Source organism: Sabethes cyaneus, chromosome 2 (genome assembly GCF_943734655.1).
Source record: "Sabethes cyaneus chromosome 2, idSabCyanKW18_F2, whole genome shotgun sequence".
Classification (NCBI taxonomy): domain Eukaryota; kingdom Metazoa; phylum Arthropoda; class Insecta; order Diptera; family Culicidae; genus Sabethes; species Sabethes cyaneus.
In genome coordinates, this window is record NC_071354.1 from 203,091,520 (window position 1) to 203,108,477 (window position 16,958).

The 16,958-nt window shown below is 41.6% G+C and overlaps 1 protein-coding gene across 1 annotated transcript in view; it reads left to right on the plus strand.

The window, feature by feature from the left end:
- Nucleotides 1–16,958, plus strand: part of LOC128738899 (uncharacterized) — a 28,472-nt gene continuing 11,514 nt past the window's right edge. The window contains exon 1 of the mRNA XM_053834362.1: nt 1–706. The gene's annotated coding sequence lies outside the window, so the exon portion shown is untranslated. The remainder of the gene's footprint in view (nt 707–16,958) is intronic.

The window sequence follows — 16,958 nt, forward strand, 5'->3', positions numbered from 1 at the left end:
ACGGAGAAAAGCTCATTTACGTAGTCGCGTTTTAAATTCCTTTACTTTCATTATTGTATCCCTAACACCGTGCAGTATTGTTCAATCATCAACAAACGCAAGACAAGGATCGAGTTTAGTACCGTTAGTGCATCGTTGTAATGTAATCTGATCAAGTTAAAGTTTTAAACAGTGTACAATTTGAATTCTTGAAAATGGCGAAGTGGCAGCGAAGGTAACATCATCACCGTCATCATCGCTGCTTGTAGACGCGAGTGAGATATACCTGGTGGTGCTCGCTGGACGATACGGAGCGCAAGGGTGTTTTGGTAGTCGTGCTGGTTGGGGCGTGGTGGACGTTCAAAGCGCTTCAGTTCAGAGTGTTGTTCAATCCGCCGTCAGTATTCAAACGGGTACAGGAGAAGGCATATAGCCGAGTGTGTGCGCGAGGGGAACAGTGCGGTGTGCATAGTGCTGTGGGCAGTGGCTCGCGGGGAGCAGATTTTAGCCAAAATAAGGTGAAGAGGAGAAAGAAAAAAAAAACAAGCACCATCCACATACCATCAGCAAACGTATCAAAATCGAAAAAATAAACCAACAACTGCAGCAAACGTAAGGAGTCCACCGGTTTGGCCCGTGTTGAGGAGAAGAAAAATTTCTCGTTGAAAAACTTGCCTCTAGTGCAAGAATGTATGCAAAAGCTCGGCGCTTGTGCTAGCGGATAAAGGTATGTCGTCTCTATAAATATATGAAACTTAATGTGAAATGACATTCGAAGAAGAAAATATGCAAATTTCTGGATGATCCGGTCGTTGTCGCTTCTGTTGCTAAGAAACTTGCTATGCTATCGAACGCGATCATACTCCTAACAGGAATATTTTGTTATCGAGCTAAGTGGGTAGGTGAAGAAACGAAAAAAAGTTGACAAAACTGCGCATTCCTTGTTCGAGCGATAAGTACTTAGGTATATTGTATGTATAATCGTTGGAAAGAAATATTAGTTGTTGCCTAATAAGCTAGAACAACCGCGGTTGTAGTGGTTGCCGCGTTAAGCTGGGGAAAACACTTCACCGTGCCAGTCTGCCTGATTGCAATCAACAATAGATATAGACCACGCGCGTGGGAAATTCGTTTAGCATATAGAAGCTGTGCTGGGAGTCGTATACCTACACCGTTTGGTGCCGTGTGTCAGTGGTGGAGTTGAGAGGAGGAAAAACGATTGTTTTGCTGGAGTGGCTTTCAAGTTATTCGTCACTACTTGCTACTTCTATTTCGCGAACAGTTTGCCAGTATCCACATTCTATGATTCGTCTGCGGTCATCATTGATACCGAGTTTCGGTTGATGTGCTAAACCAACAAGAAAGCTTCCATTCGCAAATATTGATTCTTACGTGATTATTTGTGGAAAGCTGTTTATTAGAATATAAAAATACAAGTGAGAACAGGTTTATTCGAATTAACTGTTGCTTGTAGAGTAAAGAAACGGACGAACAACACAACTAGACCGCTACAATGAGAAATTAAATTTTATCGCGAAAATTAAGTGTTTTTCTCAAATACACTGGCATGACTAGTTACTAAACGTGTCACGTCCTTCATCTAGAGCATTCATTCGCTAATTGCACAAATGTTACGATGCAACTAGTCAATGTATTACCTGTTTTAGACTAGGCTTCCGTCGAAAAAACTATTTGCGCATTTGTTATACTATTGTAAGAATGTATGATACCAGTCCTGAGACCCAAATGTATATGATTCTGTACAAATTAACCAAGTTACTTACATTAACATATATGTATTTGCGCATACAATTAGATTTGTAAGAAATCTGTGTTTTTTACCTTGGATATAATCTGTAATTAGGGTACCTATGTTTCTGCTTCGTCGTAATTGTCTGTTCCCGTCCTATCCAACACAAGTTATTTAAAGTATCAGTATTTTTATGACACACAATGCAAAATTAGTTATTTCCTAATATTTTAGTTAGTCATACGCAATCAATCAAAGTGAGCTGAGATTTAGTAAATGCTTTTTATCAAAGTCCTACCAGTCAAATTTCCAACGTTTTTTCGTGCGACGAAGAAGAAAATGTCGACTAATCGTTCTAATTTCCGTCATTCATTAATGAAAATAACTCACGCAAGGCATTGTGGTTATTCTACATCCAGGAAAACTTGCCTGACCTGCAGAAATTTTGCAAAATAACATTTGTCATGCCGTCCTATACAAATACATGCGCGTTAGCTACGTAAAAATTGTTGTGATTTTTAGTTCGGACGATGAAAAATTTTGATGGACGGATTTTAAAACGGTTCGACGAATTTAAGATATAAAGTCAGTTGCGTAATTTCAATAATATGCTTCAACAATCGCTTTTCAGTGATTTCAAAGTTCACGCATCGGAAGGTAAATGTGTTTTAGTCAAATCAGCTCAAAAACATTTGGAGTATTCATTAAATCCATCCAACAAATGATGAAAATTAGAATGGCTTTACTTACTACGACGGGAATTAGAAATAAATCATACAAATAAATTTTTATATCTGGTAACATTGGAAGGTTTTCGTCTGCAGTTTGGCACATGTTCAGTTTTTAGTCGCTGTTTGCGGCAAACAGCGAACCTGGAACTAAACTAAGTGCAATTAACGCACGAGTGCTGGAGATTAAAGTGTAATCTTGTTTTAGCAACCGAAAAAACTGTTAAAGTAGGATTACGTAGATCTTTGTTTACTATCCTGAGCAGTACTTTGTGAAAATGAGCATGGAATTGTAACGTTAGGATGATAGATCTTATACAACAATACATGCTTTTATTACCACAGCATAAATCTCAACCGTCAGTATGTTGTTGGATAGAAAAAATATCTAGCAGTTTTATCACGTGATGATTGTAAGCAATATGCATTTATTAACCCATCAAAATTGATTGAAAGCAATGGTTTTATTCCAGAATAGTTTATGAGCGTTAGATTTGCTTTATAGCATCAGTTAAAGATTGGCTATTCTTTACATATTTTGATTCGTATTGCTATAAGCTATTGAAAAGCACAGATTTGCAAGAACTTGTCAGATGCGGTGAACTTATGGAAACTAACGGTTGTATCCCATACTTTGCTAACTGGGTCGCAGATTAGTTCACTGGCGTGCCGCGCCTCAAGCAGAAGATGAGGCACCGACCTTTCAGTAACATGTTTTGGTCTAGAAAAATCAAGTCATCGTAGGATGACAAATCTATTTTAACGCAAATAATCTACAGGGAAACACGGCACACTTACCCTAACCTGGGCACCCTTAGTGGACTTGAAACTAGGCCTAAGATTGGAATAGACATATCAGAATTTAAGTTTAAATCTAAAATGGATTCGGAATTGAAGTTGGAATTGAAATTGAACTTAAACTGCCACTCTCTGGTCGCCCCTAACACGCACTATTCTAGCAACCTCGGCAACAGGGCTCATCCAACAGATACGAGGTCTACCTCGAAGTCGGTGGCCTCTGTCGGGTTTTCTGGTGAATATTATTTTCGCTGGTCTGTTATCCGGCATCTGCTGCGTGGCAAGCCTACTTTTACCAGCTTTTTTTTATTCGCTATATAATATCCGCATCTTTGCATACTTGGTAAATTTCGTGATTCATCCGCCTGCGCCATCTTCTAATATGGCGCCAAGAATTGATCGCAGGGTCTTATGCTCAAAAGTACCGTCGGCCACTCTTTTTGAACGTCCATGCTTTGTGGCCGTAGAGGTTTTCCCGAAAATCTGGCGGGTAATTAGCCCGATGAGGAGACATCTTCTTGGAAAAGTCTTGCTCGTTTTGCTTACCTCAGATGCAAAATCTATACCTATGAAAACTACTGAACTACTGAACTGATCGGTGTGAAAATTTGCATGAAGGGATTTTTTGGGCCAGGCAAGGTTCTTATGATAGTTAGAGACCCCTCCCCCCACTAAGAGGGGGGCTCCCATACAAATGAAACACAAATTTCTGCATAACTCGAGAACTAATCAAGCAAATGGAACAAAATTTGACATGTGGGTGTTTTTGGAAACAGGAATTTTTTCTATGATGAATTGAGACCTCTCCCCACTTTAGGACGGGGGGCTCTTATACAAATGAAATACAAATTTCCTCATAACTCGAGAACTAATTAATCAAATGGAACCATATTTGGCATGTGGGTGTTTTTGGAGGCATGATTTTTTTCTATGATGAACTAGGACCCCTTACCTTGGAGGGGGGGCTCCCATACAAATGAAATACAATTTTCCTCGTAACTCCCGAACTAATCAAGCAAATTGAATCAAATTTAGCATGCGGGTGTTTTTGTAGGTTATTTTTTTTCTATAGTGAATTGAGACCCCTCCCCTCTGTTAGGGTACTGGACAATTACGGGGCTAGTGCAACGATCCTACTGACTCTGTCTAGCAAGCACCGCCTAGCTGAGATTCGACGCTCGCAGATCGAAGCATCTTGCGGGGGGAAAATTAGGTTCGTTTTCCTATTTGAATGCGTCGTTGGATCTTCTTACTCCTATTATTGTCGGCGGTGACCAGAGATCCCAAATATACGAACTCATTAACCACTTCTAGTTCATCATCGTCAAAAGCCACTGTCCGTGCGAAGCAAACGTTGCTTTCGCTGGAGCCTCTTTCTACCATATAATTGGGTTTCGACGTATTGATTTGCAAGTCTATCCTTCTAGCCTCTGTTTTTAGTCTGGCGTAGATTGCCTCCGCCGTCCCAAGGTTTCCAGTAATGATGTAGAGGTCGTCTGCGAAGGCTAAGAGTTGGCTACTCTTGCTGAAGATCGTTCCTCTCATTTCGATGTCCGCTTGCCGGATCACACCTTTAATAGCGATATTGAATAACATACAGGACAGTTCATCCCCTTGCCGCAACCCTCTGCGTGATTCGAAAGGACTCGAAAGTGTCCCCGAAATGCGCACGTAGCTCATCACTCGCTCCAGAGTTGCTTTGATCAGCCGCGTCAGTTTGTCCGGAAAACCATACTCGTGCATTGTACGACTGCCATAGCTGTTCCCGTTTAACTGTATCGTATGCTGCCCTGAAATCCACGAAAATGTGATGCGTGGGCATGTTGTACTCTCGACATTTCTGGAGGATTTGTCGGAGAGTAAAAATTTGATCCGTAGTAGCCCGGGCCCCCTTAATGTCCGCCTGATACTGCCCTACGAATTCTCTTGCTATTGGGGATAGACGACCCAACAAAATCTGGGAGAGCACCTTGTAGGTGGCGTTGACCAACGTGATTCCGCGGTAATTACAGCAATATAGCCGGTCGCCCTTTTTATAGATGGGACAGACTACACCTTCCATCCACTCCTCCGGTAGTTTCTCCTCCTCCCAAATCCTAGAAATTATTCAATGAAGTGTCGTTGCTAGCAGTTCTTGGCCATTTTTGTAGAGCTCTGCCGGGAGTCGGTCCCTTCCGGCGGCTCTATTGTTCTTCAGCTGACGAATCTCGCCGGATCTCTTCGAGATCGTGAGCCGGTACGCTGTTGTCCAAGGTTAACTTCAATTGCGTCTCTTGCTGCTATATCGCCGTTGAGGTGCTCATTGAAATACTGCTTGCTCTTGCCTCTTTCTGGCGCTTTTTCCTCCTCAGGATCGTGGTCAACTCATTCCGCGCTCGTCGATACTTGGCCAAATTCTCTCTCGTAGATATTCTTAGATAGTTTTTTCAAGCTCTTTTTTTCCTCTCTATCGCTTGCTGGCAGTCCCCGTCAAACCAATCATTTCGTGCATTCGAGGTTTCCACTCCTAGCACCGCGGTTGCGGCGTCGTGGACGGCCGAGTGAATCATACTCCATCCATTTTCGAGGGTCGAAGCATCTAGCTCCACAGAGGAAGGCAGAGGTTCATCCAGAACGCGCGCGGCAACTGGCGGGTTGTTTAGCTGCCGAATGTTTAAACGAGGAGGGCGGCTCTGTCGCGAGGAATAAACCGTCGAAAGTATTGAGCGCACGTGTACTGCTACTAGGTAATGGTCAGAGTTGATATCCGCACCCCGTAGGGAGCGCACGTTGGCGATGTTCGAGAAAAACCGGCCCTCGATGAGAATATGGTCGATTTGGTTCAAAGTTCGTTGGTCAGGTGACCTCCAGGTGGCTTTGTGGATATCTTTATGGGGCAAGAAAGTGCTTCTGATCACCAAGCCTCGGGAAGCTGCTAAGTTGATGCATCGCTGGCCGTTATCGTTCGTGTCGGTGTGCAGGCTATGGGTCCCGATCACCGGTCTATGCATTGCTTCCCTGCCGATCTGGGCGTTCATTCCCCGATGACGATCTTGATGTTTCGTCGTGAGCAACTGTCGTACGTTGCCTCCAGCTGCGCATAGAACGCTTCCTTCTCGTCGTCGAGTCTACCTTCGTGTGGACAATGCACGTTTATGAAGGTGTAGTTGAAGAAACGGTCTTTTATCCTAAACACGCACATCCTTTCATTCATAGTTTTCCAGCCCATTACGCGATCCTGCATTTTGCCCAACTCTACGAAGCCCGTTCTCATCTCGTTGATCGCTCCACCGCTCTGAAAAAAGTGCGCTTTGCCGCCACGAAACCTCCACACCTTTTGCCTTTGCGACAGATCTCCTGCAGTGCCACGATGCCACGAAACTTTCGGGGTTCTAACTGATCGAGCAGCACCCTGTCGCCACCAACGAAATTTAGCGATCTGCAGTTCCAGGTGCCAAGTTTCCATTCCATGTCCTTACTTCGACGCCCTTGTCCACGCCGATTGTTCGAGTGAGATTTTCTTGACTCTTTTTTGCTTTTAGGGTTTAGGTAGGTAGCCGTATCAAGGCCTACGCTACCGAGTCTCGTGATGGGGCTGCCATCTTACAATGTCGAGACACACTGTGCCTCCTTCCCTGTTGGTATACGACCTTAGTTTTCATTGGGGTTGGTTACGGGATCTCCGCTGAGGTTGCTCGTATTCCGGCTGGTACCACGTGGAGGTAGGGATAGGAGTTGCTGGATAAGAGGCTAAGAACCACTATGGGGTCTGTTTTACGCAATATCCAACCATCTACCAACCAAGGAAACGACCATGCAGTGGAATAGAGTAAAGGCAGGAGCAAAAGTGTCTCCTTCTTTGTCGGCATACAACCTTTGTTTTTACAGGGGCTGTTCACCCGATCTCCACAAACGTTGCTCGTTTCCCGTCTGGTACCACAAGGAATTAGGGATAGGAGTTGCTGAATAAGAGGCTGAGGACTACTACTAGGCACTGACGGTACGCATTATCCTGCCATTTATCAGCCCCTAGTATTCATATGATCCCAAATAATACCGTACATTTAATTCATTCTCGAGTATCATCCCAATTCGTACGGACTTACAGTACGGACGGTTGAAGTGAGCAGATCGATCACGAAAGCAGTGGCGTTAGGTGCGTTAATCGTCGCCGCAGCGAATCCTTCCAGAGCCAGAATCTGCATCAGTACCCGGAAGGGGCAGTAGCTGTCCAAAAGGAGCCCTAAGTGAAAATAGAAATGTGCCTAAGTGGTAGGAGTTAGACAGTAAGAAAATGGGTGGAATAAAGTATCGGCAGAGAAAGAATCAAAGGTAGTTTGCGTGAGATCGATTCCATACAAGTTTTTTCTTGGTTGGTGTGTTTGCTCTACTCACTGTCACTGGTTACAAGCTGCTGTTCGCGTCAGGTAATACGGCTTTCTGTCAAAAGGGAATCGACCACGCTACAATGAGCTGGATTCGAGCAGAGAAATTACAGCATCATCTGGAGATACGTCGGTCACGATTTCGGTGATCAAAGAATTTCCACCAAAGAAGGGGGGAACCCCTCTGCTCTGTTCACTGGTGGCCGATGCAATCCTTCACAAGCTATCACAAGCACAACATAATCCAACGAAATAAGTCGGTATCCAAGACGACAACAATGGCGCTCTTGGATATCGGAAAAGTGTTCGACAATGTGTGGCACGAAGGCCTGGTATTCGAGCTGCATCGATGTAATTTTCCGATGTATCTTAAGATAATCAGAAGCTATTTGTCAGGCAGAGTGTTTCGGGTACCGCTAAATAGTGTCTGTTGGCAAACATTTAATATTCCAGCAGGTGTACCTCATGCAACATGATTGTGAGGAACGTGCTGCTCGAGCCAAAGATGCTGATACCTGTACCTCATGGAAGTACTCTAGGGCCCATTTTGTATAACATATATACATCTGACATCCCTCCCCTCCCAGAGGGCGAAGTATTAGGCCATAGAATAAAAATAGGCCGTATGAATAAAAGAGTTAGAGCAAACTCTCCCATGAGATTTACACGGGAAAAGCAAAGTAAACTGTTTTATTCATACGGCCTATTGTTTCAGTTTGCGGATGACACAGGACGCAGCAATCATGTACGAAGGTCGTATCATACGTGCCCTCACATGCAAGTTTCAGAGAGGTCTGGATCTGGATACTTTGACAGAATATTTTACGAGCTAGAAAATTGTGATCAATGCGGCGAAAACTCAGGCAATCCTTTTTCCAAGAAATATTTTGATGCTAAGCACTTAAAAATGTATAGTATATGGCACATACATCTGTACATACAAAAATATGCTTGAAATGAAAGTACAGACACGCAAAAATCGGTATCTTCACGGACAGCCAAGTAGCACTACTGGCACTTAAGTCCGCTAAATGCACAGCACAGCACAGCATTGCGGGAGCTCTCTCGCTAAAACAAAGTTTTATTACTTTAGGTGCCCGGTCACTGCGGAATCGAGAACAATGAATTTGCTGACAACCTAGCAAGATATATAAGGATCGTCTCAGGAATTTATTGGTCCTGAACCGTTTCTGGGCGCCTCCACATCCGCCGTAAAAAGCGAATTAGTGACATGGGAAAAGCTAGAAATAGTTAGTATCGCGTTGGAGTCAAACACAGGGTTGTAGACAAGCTAAACAGTTTATCTACCCAAATTCTGCAGTAGCTAAAATACTACTCAAGTGTGAATTACGCACAATCATGGGACTCCTAGCAAGAAACAAACCCGCTCTTTATCATTTAAAGAATATCCCTCCGCTTTTGTAACTCTGAACCAGGCTTCATTCTCGCATTTTTGCTCTGTAGATGCTCATTTGCCCATAGCGCCACAACTAAACAGAATTCAAAAATGCAGTGTAAAGGGCAATTGTAGAGCTAATTATTGTCTACATTATTGCTGAAGAAAGTATAGTTTTATCTTTTGTATTTAGGGCGCTATGCGATTGCTACCCCGTTAGTAGCCAAATGAGCGCTCCTATAGTGCCGTAAATAGAAAAAGATAGAACTATACTTTCTTAAACAATAATGTAGGTAATAATTAGGTAGACAATTGCCCTTTACACAGCTTTTTTGAATTCTGTTACGTTGAGGCGCTGCAGTCAAATGAGCCTCTGCTGAGCAAAAAACTGAAAATGAAGCCTGCTCTGAACCTGAAAGTTCAGCGCATCTGCCCTGCAATTGCGGGGCTCTTGCATTATCAAGGCACAACTTTTCCGGAAGTTTTCTTCTTACTCCATATCAGGTATTGAGTGTAAATTCCAAAACGGTTATTGGCTTCATTAACCATGTAGTACCGAAATGGGGCACAGAATTACAACTATCCGACTGAACTCCATCAATGGCTATGAGCAGTCCGGAAATTGTGTACAGCAATCGGGGCCTGCCACAAAGACGATCATTAAGAGTGTTGCAGTGGTCTTTTAACCAGTAAAAACTCAAAATCTCAAATTCCATCAAAATCAAAATCAACTGTGAATCATGCCAGCTTGATCCTATGCAGAAAAAAAATCACGCGTGAGTTTTTCTGTTTTCATAGCAAGAAGCACAAAACTCACACGTATTTCTTTCCGCTTGATCACATTCTGCTTTGCTTCAACTGCTACCCGGAGCTATGCACATATACATACAAATTCCTTGTTGAACAGCATAGGCATTCTCTCGTGCGATATGTATCTGTGAATGAGCGTGAAGGAATAAATCTCTAAATAAATCGCAAAGTTAAACTAAAACGCACATTTAAATTACATGTTTATATTCTTATTAGGCTTGTTACTTTCTATTTAAGAAAATGTCGATTCCCGCGAAACAAAAATGTAAATTCCGCCAATATGTTTGCCATCTTAATTCATGAATGTGTGTTGCATTTTTCGCTGCTGATGTTTTCTCTGACGGTAGATTCTCTTTTGCTCTCTGGTTCGTTTTATGAAATGCCAGCTGTGGAGGAATTAAGAATAATGCTCACAGCTGAATTAGGTTCACACCGCATGGCAACAGAGACATCACGTATAATAGCGAGAGAAATTCATATGGGAGTTTCGCGCTTGTGATCAAGCTTGAAATTTCATGTGTTTGAAATCTCATTGAGTTTTTTGCTGCTATGAATTTTTCAACACTGCTTTCAACCCACTGCCCTTCTGGCATACAAAAAAGCTGCTATACCAAGAAAACGTGTTCTGTAAGAACTTCACCGTTCTTGGATTCCGGGAATTCATTTATTGAAGAATCATTTTCATCGGTGTTATTGTTTAATGAACAAGATTTTGATACACTTTCGAGTCGAGTCGAGTCGAGTAACACATCAGACTCTGGTCGTTCTTCGTGAGATTGTGATGGCTGATGGGATGTAATAGGAGGAACTGCATTAGACACCGATTAGAGAAACAATATCGACAAAAAACATTAAGCATTTTGATTCAATACTTGGAACGGTGTGAGAAAAATTCGAGGTTCTTAAAAATCTTATCGCTTATGTGAAAAGTCGTAAAATTGGAAAAAAAAATCTCACTCATAGAACAGACATTTTTTGATGAAAATGTAAACTAATTTTGTCAGCAATCTAGGAAAAATATTATCTTGAAAAAGCTTTCCACAAATTTCTCGCGATGGTAGGAAACCCTAAAGAAAAATCGGAAAACTGTTTTTTTCTTGTATGCTAATTAACGATAAAAATTTCACGACGGTGGTTTTATATTGTTCCTGGGTTATGGCCAAAATGAAAAGCTCTTAATCTTCATTACTCAAATGTATGATAAATTTCATCGATTGATGAATGTACAAAAGGCAGTTATGATATTTCTATTACGATTTACAGCATTTTGCGTAATTATGAGAATAGCCGATTATTATTGTCTTGATGCATTTACTATCCATTGTGACCTCTATCATTGCGTGTCACGAGTTGTGTATAAGAGTCCTATAGTATAGATACATTCAAAGTTATGGGGAAAAACTTCCTCATCTTTTCAGTTTCGTTAGATCGATTGTCTTAAAATAATGCACACCAAACAACAACCTTCACACCGATAGCAACACAACTTTTGATTCCATCAGCCGTCAAACAGCATTTCCCTAAAAAGCTTCTCTTCGGATTAAAATTTAAAATGCGTGCCAACTATGGGTAATTAATAACCTGCATGCATCGGCGAGCGCGCTATAGAGTGAGTTTTCCCATCTCATCGAAACCTTTCCTTTCCGTCCGGCCGTTGTTCCGGAGGTTCGTTCACACACCCAAACACCACCCATCGCTGCCGAAAAATCTATTCACTGTACACAGCTGTTCCGATTCCAATTGGAAGCCACGAAAAAGCGAAAATAATCAACAGGTTTACCTATATGGCTAGCAGCACAGCGGAATGAAAATATACACACAAATGGACTTTCCCTGCGAGAGTGACTTGCTTGCAGATGCCACGAAATCGAAACCACTCATCATTTCACTGTCATGTCGGTGTCTGGTCTGGTCCGGTCCGGTCCAGTCCGGCATCCGTTCCGTCGCCCCCAGCCATCGGCGTTCCAAATCGCGTTGAATAAACCGGCCGAACGAGTATGTTGTAAGTAGTATGCAGTTATTATACTCGGTGGCCGAAGACGCGCCCTACTGAAGCTCAACCTACCCCACGTGTTTCTTAACGATGAGATGTTTTTGCTTGCATTGCATGTTTCATTGCGATGCCAGCCAGGTAGATACATATAGCCTGGCTAGGTAGGTACATTACATATACCAACACATTTACGTCGTGGCGAGTCTTTCCCATCGAAACCGGCACTGTGTAGGGTAATGTAAAGTAAAGCAAATCGTTTTGAGCTTTTCCCTGTTTCTTTTGGTTTGAGCGAAAATTCGCAAACTTAAAAGGTCAATTAGTTCCGCTTGGTTGAACTAGTTGTTGCAGTTTTGTTTAGAGTTAAAACCGAGTAATTCTCAAAGAAGCATAGTTTTCTGATAAACTACACTCTTGCCTTGCTGCACCCTACCCTATAGTTGCTATTAGTCGTCGACTGATAGAGATTTCTCATGCAATGCGAGCCACTCTGCTCCCGTCGTTCACCGTCCGCTCCCGATCAAATTGTAATTAAACACACTGTTGATGTCTGGCCTTTCGGAGTGTTTCGCAAACAACGCCGTCGTAGTCGTCGTCGTCATCGGTGGATTACCGTACGATAATGTTTCATGCTGAGGTGCGGTTATCTTTTGCTTCCCGGTTTTTGCGGATTGGTGGTTTCGAATGCACCGTTCGAGGTCCGATGCACCAAAAGGTCGCGTCTGTTTAGCTACTGCATTGTCCATGGTCATCGGTCCGAGCTGAACCGTACAGACACTGCAGTTACGTTCGATTTCTGGCACACACTACTGGTTTCCTCGTTGCACCGTTCGAACGGGGCAAGTCGCGTATGCGTCTCGTACACTGAATACATGGGTCAAGGTTTATCACTTGATCTAGTTTGCAGCTTGAACTGACGATCAATTTTTTCCTTTCGACTTAAAACGTTCGTAATTGGGTGTGGATGTATCGGCGATAATCGAACGCATTCCGTCCAACGAATGCACGCGGCATGCCCTGGGTGGTTTCATTAATGCGTCATTAGGCACATTCCGCCGGACAATGCAATACAATTTCCGTCGGTAAACCAGACGGTGAATCACTGAAATCCCAGTGCGGTTGAAATCACTGAAAGCAGAAGAGCGATATGCAGGTCTTTACGTAAATCGGTAATACACGCGGTTCACGTGTCGGAGAACGAGGGGTGACATCGCTTTCATTTTTAGTGAACAGTTTAATAAACCAATTTAATTTTTAATTTTTCTGTTTAAACAAATACGAAAAAAATAATGTTTTCATCATCATCATCATCAACAAAAAGAGGTTCGAGTGAAATGCCCACTATGCTAGTTGCCTACAAGTATGCGTATTTGGTACCCGTTAATATTCGTCGATTTAAAAAAAAATGTAGGTATATTCAAAATAGGATTTGATTATTTGAATGATGAACTTTTAGAAAAATTGGCGATAATTTCCAGAATTGTAATCTTTATTTAAAAAGGTCAACACATTTTTGAGGCTACTTCGAAACTTGATTCGTAATTTACAGCGGCAAATACTCCTTTTTTGTTATGTCGCACAATATTGCAGAACCAATCGTATTCGGACATAAACGTAGCAATTTCGATTTTCTAGCGTTTAAAGCATGTTTTGATTTGCCATTTTTCATCGATGGAATTGGAAAGTTAATGGTGGGTAATAACAGGTGATTGTCGGACCTAGATATGAATGCTAAGTTTTATTAGCATAACTGGTTGTACTGTGCAAGTCAACATAGCATTCGAAAAATATTGCTAAAAAAATAAATGACTTCTAAACTCATAGGTAATATATTATTCGTTTTTTAACTTTTGTCTTATTTTTTGCGAAAGCAAAACCACACATTAATGGTTACAATTGTGCGTGCGTCGTGTCTTTATTTGTTTTAAATTTCAACCGAGTTTCATGTTCGTGCAAGATATACTTCCAATTAGTGACCTAGGGCAGCGGTTCCCAACCTCTTTTCGGTTCGCGTACCCCCTGACGGATTTCCCTATACTATTCTGCAGCGAACTAAAGTTTTGGCGAACCCCTGGGGGTTCGCGAACCCCCATTTGGGAACCACTGACCTAGGGTATGATGCTGCTTCATCGTAATTGTTTATTCCCGTCCTATCCAACACAAATTATTAAAAATATCAGCGATTTTTATGACACACAATGCAAAATTAGTTATTCCCTAATATTTTAGTTTGTTGACACGCGTGCAGGGTGCTATATCTCTGCATATTAGTGTTGATAGGAGGAAATGCTTATCAACTTAGGGACTATATTGGCACACTTCATAGTGCCTGCTTTTTAATTTCAGGGATAATAAATTTAAGTTTGTCACGAGGTTTTCAAGCCACCGTAAATCTCGCATGTGCATAATATTTCTCAATATAAATATTCAAACTATGGTTCATTATGTAGTACCATTACCATTATATTTCATTTATAAAAAAGTTGTATTTTTTATCTTAATGTTCTTAATTACTGGCTTTACACGAAAATTTCCCCATATCCAGGTTAGTCTCATACAACCGGTGCTTACATACTGAGAATCTTTTCGTATGGTAATTTAGCATCGTTTGCTTTCGTGTCTCGCTCGTTGCATTTTTCCGACAGCGGTTGTTTTAGAACGCCATTTTGAATTCATTTGAGCATACCTAGCAATGGTGCGTTTACAAACCGAAACTTTCATTGAAATCTTATAAAACGTGCATTTTAATTGTAAAATCGGTTACCTAGGAACATCGCGCGTTATTTCTATCATATGATTATTAAATATCAAAAGCTTGATAGCTTTTATACAGCTCCCTAATAAAGTAGTCAGAGCTCTTAAGCAAGTTCTATGATCGAAGGATGCCAAAAGGTATCCCGCGCAGTCAATGTTTTCGATTTGATTGCCAAAATAAACCCGTTTGTCTCAGGACAGCTTTCGTGCACAGCAACAAATGTCTATCGGTATTTAACAAATGACCGCGCGCGATTTCGAAAAAATCGAATATGTTTATAGCACATAACTTTCGGTGCGGTAAACTGATTTCTCATAGTTTTTTCCTATCTTGGTATGTCGGATCTCCACTACCTGTTTCGCAATGGCCACGTAACCAAAAACGTCCTCAAATCGTACGCGAGCTCGAATGACAGTGATCGCATCACCTGCCTCGGTGGATCCAGATCAATTCCTTTCTACTAACAACAACTCTTTCCTGTGACACTTGTGGATGATGCAGAGGATTCCTCGGTCTCTAGCAGCAGCAAGTGTCGGACTAACATTCCTTTCCCTCCCAAATTGACCTTCATGGGCGTGGCTAGCTTTGCTATTAATCATCACAAAGAATTAGATCACCAGAAAATGCACACTGAGAATGATGTGCTACTCCCAAGCATCATTCTGATGGTTCTTTGTGCAATCTCAGCTGATCTAGATCGATCGCGGGCAACTTACGGGCGGTCAAACTATGCTATGCTATGCTATGCTATTTTAGTTTGTTGATCAATCAAAGTGAGCTGAGATTTATTTAAATGCCATTTTTCATTAAAGAATTCCTAGCAGCCAAATTTCCTTTGCTTTTTCGTGTGACGAAGAAGAAAATGTCGACTAATCGTTTCCATTTCCGTCATTTATAAAATGAAAATAACTCTCGCAACGCATTGTCGTTATTCTGCAGCCGGGAAAACTTGCATGAACTGCAGAAATTTTGCAGAATAACACTTGTCATGCCGTCCTACACAAATACAAGCGCGCTAGCTTCGTAACCATTATTGTGATTTAAGTGTGTTTGAGTCAAATCAGCAACAGAACTTTTGGAGTATTCATTAAATCCACCTAAAAAATGATGAAAATTAGAGTGGCTTTCCTTACTACGACGGGAATTAGAAATAAACCCTATTTATGTGTCAAAAATGTCATGATTTATGCTACTAACTACAGAGTGAGTAGCAATAGCTGTCAGTAAATGCAAATGGTTACAAAAATAAGACGCTTGGATAAATTTTTACTTTGAGTGTGTTTCATGTAAAGTATATTCGTAACATTTCTCTTATATTGGTCCAATTCATATCTTTCTCCCTTTGATCGCAATAGTTGCTGAAAAGCGTTACGCCTGGCACGCACGATATCCTGACGCATTTCAACTTTTCTCCAAACGTTGCTTGACAGTATTCTATCCACAGTCAATCCTTTGGTGTTGTCCAGTTTGCCTAGCCCATGCATTGAAGTCGAGAGGATTTAAATCAGGCAAAGAGGCAGGCCACTCTTTCGAAGAAATAAAATCCGGAAAATTGTACTCACACTAAACCTGTGAGGTTTCGCCTGGTGAGACGGTGCAGAATGTTGTTGAAAGCCATGGTGCTCCCCCAGACCGTTATTATAAAAAAATGCTCCATGAAATCGGACCTCACCAGTCGATTCGTGAGGTTGTACTGCATCTCTGGTGAAATTTTCAAAATCCTCTTACGGTGGAAATTTGAGTTACGCCCTTTTAAGTGCCGTAAGTACTAAAAAAAAAAAAATGTTAAATCGAAGAAACACTCATTGCAAACAACGTATTAAACCGCCAGTTCACGAAAAAACCTGTACAAAGTGCTCTACACATTTCAGATACAACATTATATGATCTTTACAGCTGCTGGTAAGTTTAATTTAACAGTTTAAAGGACGTAAGTGAATTTTAAACTGAAGCCTATAGGGGTATAGGGAACTTAAGTCAACAAAAATGGGTTTTACATTAGATAGTGACGGGATGAGAGTGATGAGAGAATATTCTTTTACTATTTCCTTTGTCTAGACGATAAAAATTAATTAATGCCTTACTTCATTATAAGCCAAGTAATAAAACTTAAGGTTGAGTCTACACCCGGGATACCCCCGGTATCGTTGGCATTTCGAAAATAATGCTTTATCTTATGTAAGAGTCTGAGCTAAGCCTAAGGCCGAGGAGGAGCACTAAAGGGATTGGAGAGGTACTAATGGACTGCCGGATGAAGAGCCGGGGCTAGAGTTACTGGTAGGTTCAACCGCCTGGCAACTTAGGTAGGAAACTAATCACAAACTTTTCGAGGTTCTCTTCGGATCTAGTGTCGGTAGTCAGTTTATTTGGATGGAGACCACGTTTTGA